The sequence below is a fragment of the Dermacentor variabilis genome, chromosome 1, assembly GCF_050947875.1.
Source record: "Dermacentor variabilis isolate Ectoservices chromosome 1, ASM5094787v1, whole genome shotgun sequence".
In the NCBI taxonomy this organism is placed as follows: domain Eukaryota; kingdom Metazoa; phylum Arthropoda; class Arachnida; order Ixodida; family Ixodidae; genus Dermacentor; species Dermacentor variabilis.
In genome coordinates this window covers 137,138,367-137,147,963 of record NC_134568.1, presented here as the reverse complement: position 1 = coordinate 137,147,963, position 9,597 = coordinate 137,138,367, and the positions used below count along the sequence as shown (strand labels likewise).

General features: G+C 44.4%; 1 long non-coding RNA gene across 1 annotated transcript; it reads left to right on the top strand.

The window, feature by feature from the left end:
* The first annotated feature begins 5,152 nt into the window (after positions 1 to 5,152).
* Positions 5,153 to 7,851, top strand: LOC142585155 (uncharacterized). The gene is made up of 2 exons (XR_012829047.1): positions 5,153 to 5,416; positions 6,362 to 7,851. It is a non-coding gene; the product is annotated as an uncharacterized LOC142585155 (long non-coding RNA).
* The last annotated feature ends 1,746 nt before the right edge of the window (positions 7,852 to 9,597 follow it).

Here is a 9,597-nt window from a genome sequence, read left to right as displayed (position 1 = left end):
GCCTCATAATCCTATCGTATTTTTGGCACAACCCAGATTTTTCATTCTCATCTGTTTTTTGTTTTTTTCTCCTGCTGCAATTGCCACTCTTTTCCATGCTGTCACCTTTTGTAATGGGGTCACTTTTCCATTTGATGTTGAAATATTGAACCATTTATTGAATGGTGCTAGTGTTGTGTGTCGACATTTATTTATTTATTTATTTATTTATTTATTTATTTATTTATTTATTTATTTATTTATTTATCACAGTACCCACAGCGCCAATTTGGCATTACAGTGGGGGGGAGAAGCACATATATCATTGACAAATAAAAGCAGTTATAGAATACATGAAAGAAAGTTACTGTTGTTCAGGGCAAATTGCTGACACAACAAAAAGAAAAAAAAAAGAAGCAGAGCATAACCGTACATGCGCGAAGTGAAACAAAGTGGTTCACAAACATGCATAAGTTCACAAGCTAAACCATTCAAAACTGTTACTATTTGAGAGTACAGAATGAACTTTTATGCTGGTCTATGTATCTAGTACTCGCTTTGTTATCAAATGGACAAACCGAACTTCCCTGATTGAATATGCTAGTCCAAAGGCAAATATTCAAGGTGAAGTGTCACCGAAATGTACAAACTTACAAATAATGTTTCAAAGGCTCCTGAACCACCCCTCGGGTTTGGTGAAGAAACATAGTTTGCAGATAGCATGCGCTGCTGTGAATATCTCGGCCATGTTTTGAGGTCATGCGCGGTACATGGAGCTCGCAAGCGAAGCACGAAGTCGCCTTTCCCAAACTCTATCTTTTCAACAGAAGCCAGCTCCTCTCTCTTCTCTCGATGCCTTATTTTATAATAAAGCAGATTCCCATAATGTCTGCTATTGGCCAATAGCTGACATCAATCAAGAAGGGTGTTTGGATCAGTATGCTTCTTGCTATGGTTACTGTGTATATTCATTGATGAAGTTTAATAAACAGGCTGAAGTAGACTAAAATATGCTTTCGAATTTTGATAATAATCACGTACTCCTGGAAGAAGCTGACTATCAATCGTTCTCTCATGCTCAGCCGCAGCCGGCTGCGTAGGAATTAAATTTTGGCCACCCTGCTTAATGGTGTCATAGCCGTCAAGTCTCTCTATAATTTCAACTAGTTTTGAACACTCAACTATCCTCCAACCACGTGAAAGTTAAGGTCAGACCACATGCCCGCTTGCCAGCGCGCTCAATCTTGGCCGCTCCTGGTTAAATGCCTTGGCAGACTTCACTTCGTATTAAGCTATTGATAGCGCTTCTAAATGTGTAAGTTGGATGTGGCTACTATCCCTCTGTAAAGCTGGTGCAGGACAAAGCCAGTCTGCACCACGTAGCACGGCCAGACTAGAGCATGAGTGCGCACGCACTCAAGCCCTGTTGTGCACAAAGCAAATGCTGCACATATGCACTACAGTTGCATGTAGCTGTGTCCTGCTACGTAGTATAGATACCGTGGCTGCTGTAGGGTAATTCGACGAGTCCGCTGGCTGAGTGCACTGTGCCTCGCTTAGGACAACCACATTTGGCTTACGTCGGGTGAGTCGTAGACGCCAAAATCGGAAGTAGTGGTGACTATGTGAACATCTACGTGACCAAAAATACACATGGGTACACATGGTGTGCATGGGATGCACCAGACGTAAGCCAAATATGGTTGTCGTAAGCGAGGCACAGTGCACTCAGCCAGCGGACTCGTACTACAGTAACTATTACATGAAGATAATATTGCACTACAGTGTAGGCGTAAAAATGCAACAATAACCATATATCATAAATCACTGCAATAAATTAAAAAGAAAGGCAAGCAACAATGAAACTGCCATCTACGATAAGCTAGCTCACAGACAATAAATGGTGTGCAAGACGACGCAAGATTTGTTTACAAAAATAAATTAATAAACAGTGTATGTATGGACTATAGATACTACAAAATCTGAATACAGGAAAAATAGTAAACATGTAGAAAGGTACAGAAAAAAATAAGGGCACCAAAGGATTAGTCGGTCGAGACAACAAAGTAATTGACTAGTCGACTTGCGAAATGTCATGGTTGGATTAATTGGAAATTGATGTTATGCGGGAGAGTGTTCCATGGACAAATAGCACACGGCAGAGCTGAAAAATTGCCTGCATGGGATATATATCCTGTGAAAATCTTCCGCAACACATGAAAAGAGAGGCAATGCTAACGTCGAGATAAATCTTCCACGGCTACCTCTGCAGGCACCAGGGCCCTCAGCTAACGGCGCCATCTGATCGAGGCAGCTGAGCATGTGCACCGTTACACTTTCTTGCTGGGGAGCGCACCGAATGCGACGGCCTGAGCAAAACCTGACGGCGCACGCAATCTCGAAGGCCAAGCTGGTACATCACAGAGGGCGACAGCGACAGCACTCGCATCCCACCTCATCTACAGCTAATTATAATAATTCTTACTATATCCTTAGTTACCAACTTATTACTTGTTCTCGGAAAGGAGAGGTATCATTTCATTTTCATGTGACATCTACAAGTCACCTAACTGATCGTTTTTGTGGAAGTGGTTACAAGATAATGAGATCCCAGATATGCCAACCCCGTGTGAAGTCAGCTAAAGAAAAGAGCTCTTCAAAATGTGGACTGATCACGAAGAGAGTGCAGTCTAAAGTTCAACACTCCTCCTATTAGCGCTGGTTCATGTCTCTTACTGCGTCCTTGTGTTGAATTTTGTGCATTACATTTATTTTCCTACTACCCTCATGCACGCGATATAGAGTGGCATGTGCAGCAGCTCTGCCTTCAGGACGTTGAGGAGTGTGCATCACGGGGAAATTTCAGTAGCGGCATGGAACAAGACCGGTACTCGCTCATAATCGCGTCTATGATCGTGCTAGCGAAATTTCAGTACATTGGAAGTGCAGCACGTAATGAGACCGGTGCTTGCTCACTACTTGCCTTCGCAGTGCCATGCCGCGCTCGCCCACGAAGGCATTGTCTTTGATCGCGACGATAGGTTGAATCGCCATCCAACTTTTAAAAGCGAAGCTTTTTTATGAACCTCACTGGGTTTCGTGACTATGGCTGCAGTCTGGCTGTTCCCTTGCTGAAAACACGAACAAATCATAGCAGAGTATGTGCGTCGCACGCGCTGCTTGGTTCCTCGCACCACTACCAAGTGGCGCTCGCCTTCACGCATCTGACATTGTGTGTGTTCACCCATTACAAAGAGGCTGGCCACCACTACGTCACCATCATCACAGCCGCACAGTAATAAGGAAGTAAACGCTTCTGGCAGATAGAATGGATCCGAATTGCTCTACGTAATTATGCGCATCCTGCCTTTGAAAACATGATGCGTTCAGATATCCTCCTGTACGAATGCCTCCTGTATTCCTTGATTACATAATGTCTCCATGCTGGTCTCTCTACTTAATCAAATCTATGAAAGCCATATAGAGAGGTTACTTGTAATCTGCAGATTTCTCGATTACCTAATTGATGACATATGGATGTGATCCATTGTAGAATATCCTTTTTTTTTGTTTTGTATATTTAAGGAGAGGTTGGTGCTTATGTGTTGCGCCGACTACTCCTCTTACGTGATAGTTATCGTCAGAAAGTGCTACTGTGCTTCAACGTCACCACCACGTGACAATATAATGTGCAAAAAGATCAACTGTTCAACAACACTTGAAAGTACAGGGTCGTATGTGAACACGGCTCACGGTATCACTGTGGCCGCGCTCCGCGGGGCACCAGTGCGTCCGGCACGGAGGCGCATCGAAGTGAAGCTACGCAGGCGCACACGGACCTCGGGCGTTGCGGGAAAGCGCACTTTACTAACGAGCATTTTCCAGCTGGTACTGTCCACAGCTTGTCAACAGCCTGCTTAATCAATATGCATAACCAGAAACAAGCTTCTCACCACATAAATCACTTAGCATTATTTTTTATGAGTGATGAGGGCAAAAACACAGTCATTTCTCGCGCTCTTTATTAGGCTGGGCCATATTTATTTTACTCTCACAGCACTTGGTGTAGTGCATACCGAGAAACCTATTAGGCACGCTCTTCTTGGTTGGAGTCATCCCGTGATGAGCCTATAGCGCGCCGTTTCGCTCATATGTCTTGATGCTAGGACGAATTTGATTATTTGACTTAAGAAAACGACCGAAACCCGCTATAAATTTCACAGAAAGTTAGAGAGCGATTGTTCAATCACGCATCATCATGTTTGCCATCGATTTTTCCATTAAGGAGGTCAATAATATTACTTCTACAACAACTAGGAAGTGACATCCGCTGCTTCGCGACTGACGCGTTAATGTCACTGGTAGGGGTGCATGGAGTACTTTACGCGATGTAGGAAAGTGCTCTAACCGGCATAGCAAGTGATTTGGCAGCAATTCCACCTTCCCCCTTTTCATCTTTCTATATCCTATAAAAAATAAAATTCATTTAGGTTAGTTTGGGGAATCACCGAAGCGGTGCCGGTCCTTTGACGGCTACCTGACGCGAGAAGTCTCACTCTCATTTAGAGGAATTGTCGCTCAATTATTGTATCACATTCATCAGGTGGAGTAAAACATGAGGTGCCGATGTTTTTGACTTCAAGCATCGACCCCTTGGAGTCAATGCTTGGAGTACGTCAATGCACACCGCATGCGAATGCTGTATAGGTAATTGGAGTCGAAAGTCTATAATCTACATGTCTGTTTTCTAGCTTAAATTACGTCTTGCCGGGTAATTAGGTCGTTATTCGCTTCTATTTCATTTCAGTACTTCCTCGGAATAGGCCATATGCGTATATTCTCACTAGCATATAATAATTTGTTAATTGTGCAGTATACGTCCCGAAGCGACACATGGTCTTTGCGTTACGCCATAGAGGTGGGCACCGGATAAATTTGGAGAATAGAAGGAATTGATTTTTTTTTTTTAAGGGGGGGGGGGGGGCTAGGCTGAGTAGGTAAAACCCAAATATTAATACGGCACAGGAACGCTTGCCGCGGACAAGCGATGCTCATGTTGCCGTCGTGGGGAAGTCGCCGGTCCGTGTGTTGCACGAACGCGACCATATGATAATTAAACGGGCGGGCATGAGGCGGGCCCCGGTGGCCGGCAAATGCAGGTGGGTGACAAACGGGCCGGCCATTTGCAAAAGCCAAGCCCGGCCCAAGCCAGATTGCTGTGGTCGGGCCAGTCTACTTGGTCTACTTTTTAACTGACCATGGGCGTCAGCCCAATCTACCGCCGAGCCTTTTTTTTCTTTTTTTGCTTGTCATGCTGCCCCATCTTAGCTTAATATGCTAGGGTGCGGTGCAGCCAACGGCTGCTCAACTGGGATGACTCGTCAATCCTGGGATGACAATTCTGGGATGACTCGTCAAATCGAGACATCAGAGCTAGGTGTTTTCATAACACGCATTTCTGTCGACTTGCATGATGAATTCCATTTTGTTCGGTTGCTGGTGCATAGCTACGACTAGCTTGAATAGCCGAACTGCAACCCGAAACAAATGGCGATTGAGAAGCGACGTTATTGTTTGTCTCTCTTTGTCCCGTGTTTTAGTTTATCTGAATTCTTATACTCGTCCTGGTCTTTCTTGTACTGTAGGTGCTTCTCGCGGTCCGCAGGTTTTGTGCACAACGGCACGATGGCATCACGATGGTTTCAGTGGTTCTGGCACACGTTTTCGATAGTGTTGTTCGATGTAAGGTGGTCACCGTTCATGCATTGCTTTTGTTCCGTCCGCCGGTGCAGGTCTTTTGTAATAAGGGCTCTCTGTAGAGCTACGTGATATTTTGCACGCTTTGTTGCTCCTCTGTACGTTTACATAGCAGTATTACGTGCTTGTATCATTTGTAGGCACAAGCCATGTACTTTCAAGTGTTGTTGAACAGTCGATCTTTTTGCACATTATATAAAACTTTACTGTGCTCTACTACTTGCAAGGACAAATTTTATTGTCATTGGTACTATTTAAGCAGATGTCTTAGATCTGCCTCCATGGTAAAGATGATATAGGTGTGGATTTATACTCTGGGATTTTAACCTAATCACTTAATTTCGAGAAGCTGAAAGCCGGTTACTTTAGGCGTCTTAAGCTACCTTGTATGTCTTCCCCACGCATTCAGAAATGTGCCTTAACTTGAAGCCCATGCTTGATTTGGTCGAGATAAAGCCCGACGCGAACGCACCCAAGGAGAGACAGTGAGTGTCTTGGGCACGTTCACACCTATCGTTATAGTGACAGTCAAGCATGGGCTTCAAGTAAGGGTGAATATCTGAATGCAGGTTAAGTAATAAGCGATGTGTTTGCATAGTTGTAAAGATTCTGTCGTCTTTTTCAGATTTAGGATGCTCAAGCCAGCCAGCAAGAGAGTGATCTTTCAAGTACGGTTCGCCTTCCAGCCCCACATAGCATCGTACCATGTGCCTTTAGGAGTGCTAGCAAATTTTCTTCCTCTTTTGAAACTGGTAGCGGTCTAACTTGTAGTCACGGTAATGACTACAAGGCTAAACCTCACTATCTTCGGCGCCCAAAAATAATGTTAACTTTGAAGTGGCAACCTTCAGATAAGCACTCGCTGCAACATGTTTCCTTGGTAGTACTGCTGCGGGGGGCAATGCAATTAACCACTGCTGCTATGTTGAGCCCAGTGCATGATTTGGTACTGCTACCAACCAGATAACGCTACAGAGATGTAGATGTAGCAGCTAGTCTCCAGCATCAGTTGAATATCAATGCTTTGGCCTTTCGTGGCACCTGATTGCATTTTAAGTAGTGCTGTATGTTTTCAAAAGTGTGACAAATATAGAATCGTGTTATGTGATGTCAGGCTGAACGTACGGAAAGCAGTGAGGCAGTTTAAAAGGAAAGGGCTGATCTGGTACTGCTACGAATGGCTCAGTACTCTCAGCAGCATGGTGTGGCCTGGTACCACTGCATTTGGTTGACTAGTGCATGCCAAGCGTGCTGTGGTACCAGGTAACCACTAACTGCAATTACATTGACATTCCTTATGATCCATGAATCTACACACGAATTGGCTGTAGTCTCACTCGCATGGAAATATGGTATAGTTATTCTAAGAGCATACCATTTTTGTACTTGTACTGCATGCTTACTTATTCGAGCACAATCACTTCCTCGTTGAGTGAGAACAATGTGTGAAAACAATTTTCTTTTTATGCAGCAGCTGTGTTCCAAATTTTTCCCCTTTATGGATAAGCTAATTTTGCACCCTTCTGCAGCCGGGGGTTGCCTGCTTCTCTATATAATTTATCATTGTGCTAACGTATTGGTGGTTTTCAAATTGTTTTTCCTATAGGATATATTGCTCTTTTGGGCCTTCAGCTGTTGCTCTCCTTTATGTTTCACTACGTTGTTTCTATTTTTCTTTTGCTGAATACAAGGCTAGTCTAATAGTGCTTTGATGTTTCCATGTATGAATTTTGTTTTTGTTCATGAGAAGTCTGATAATGTGCCATTTGTGTTTTATTTTACTGGAGAGAATGCAACTAACACGGTGCTATGAGAAGTGTTCCTTGGCAAGTGTTGCTTTTAATCTCTCATTTTATTTATCCTTTAGTATGTTTATGCTTAGCTGTTATGCGTATGTGGTATTTTTGTATTGGTTCGTGTGTTAAGTGTTCATTGTGCCTTTCAGAAACCAAGAGATGGCATTGTGTTGTATTTTTATGGTTCACTTTATTTTCATGAGACAGCTGCAGTCTGCCATTGTATTTCACTGCAAATATTGCATACATCATTACGTACATGTCAAACGGTTGATACCAATAAGAAATTTCACAATAAAAATGCTGGTAGTGACAATTACGGAGGTTTTTTTTTTTTTTCGCTTAGTAATAGTGGCACTTTGATTTGTTGTCCCAAACAGTCTAGGACTGTCTGCGAAGCTGTGTACGCCAATAATCACTGACTGTAGTAGTGTCTCAAGCAGTCTGGGGCAGTCTAGGACAACCAATTGAAGAGGCCCAGTGCATGCATGCATGGCGAATGAAAGAAACAGCGAAAAATAGTACAATGGATGTCCTGTGGACGTAAGTGTGGTTAATATGGATATCCATTAGATGTTACATATATCCAGGGCTGACATCCCCACAACATACTACTTACATGTTCCAAATGCATTTGCGATGATCCATAGTACATCCATGCAACATTTTCTGGATATCTAATGGACATACTGAATCTGCAAGGTGTACCATATTATGCACATCTAATGGATGTATGTGGGATATTGTGTCAGCACGAATAAGCTCACATGAACACATCACAAACATCACACTCAATGAGCGCGGACACTCGTCAAAGCGCTGGTGTGAGCAAGTGCAGCAGCAGCAGTGAGCAAAGTGACCTTTGTGCCGTCCGCTTCAATGTAACAGCGGACACAGCGCGCACAAAGGCATGAGCCGCCTGCAGATCCCTTTCAAGATGCGGCCCACGCGACCGTGCGTGGCCATGCAAAGTACGCAGTACGCTCGCAGAGTGCCTACATAAACTTGTATGCTCTTGTTGGCGTAGTCGACGCTGTGCCCCTTCGCTTCCGCACTGCCTCCGCGCTTTCCTCCATGTATGGCATGTGAGATTGAGCCGCGATCGTCAATTCCTGTTCCTCCGAGTTGCGAAATGCGCAGCGCCCATCCCCCCATGGCTTTTCGCGCAAAGGAAGACGTCACGTTTCCTCTCCACTTTCTCCTTCGCGCACACCAAATTGAGCCGCAATCTTCGGGTTTCCTCGTGTGCTTTCACTCCCACATACAGCATACGACGAGCGGTGAGGGTGTTATAGGCGTTAGTCTTTATACAGAACATCACTGCTACGCCAACGGCACAAATGCATCTGCCTGGAGTCTCCGTATAATTGCTATTGTAATAATAAAGGATGTGAACTTCTTACTTTAGCATCCGAGCATCCAAAATAGGTCAGTCAGATAACCCTCTAGGAGGAGAGGGCACCTTAAGGGGCAGAACATGGAGGAAGGACAAAGTTAGGAGAGAGCATTGAGTCGCGCTGCCAGCCTTGGCAAGCAAACGCTCCGTGAAGCCCATCCATTTGCTCAGTGGTGGCCCAACATGTGACCAAGAGGTCACGGAGCAAGAATCTAGATTTGCCGAGACGTTTGGTTCCCAATAGCTATGCAAGTGCTTCTTATTCGGTGCGCACTTGTTTAGCTGCCATGGCTCTGCCTGAAGAGCGGGAACACTAAAACCGATTGTGCACTTTGACTTCACGTGTTCACGCGATCAAATGTTCGGCTGCCAGGTTTGGCTTGAGTCGCGTTGTGCGATGCTCCCTCCTAACATTTTCCTTCCTTCGTGGCGCAGAAGGCCAGCCCAGAGGAACCTACATTGCCTACGTCGGGATAGGTAGCACTACGTTATTTATTCGGCTCCATTCCACTGTCCATAGGCAGAGAGTTTATTTTTCCGGCGGCAGGGGGGGACCATATATTCCTTGCACTTGAAGAAACTTTGTGTGACCTCAAAGAATTGAGCACTGAAGTGATGGTGTTAAATGTGTACATAAAAGACCTCATAGTAGGAGACAGTTCAATTTCA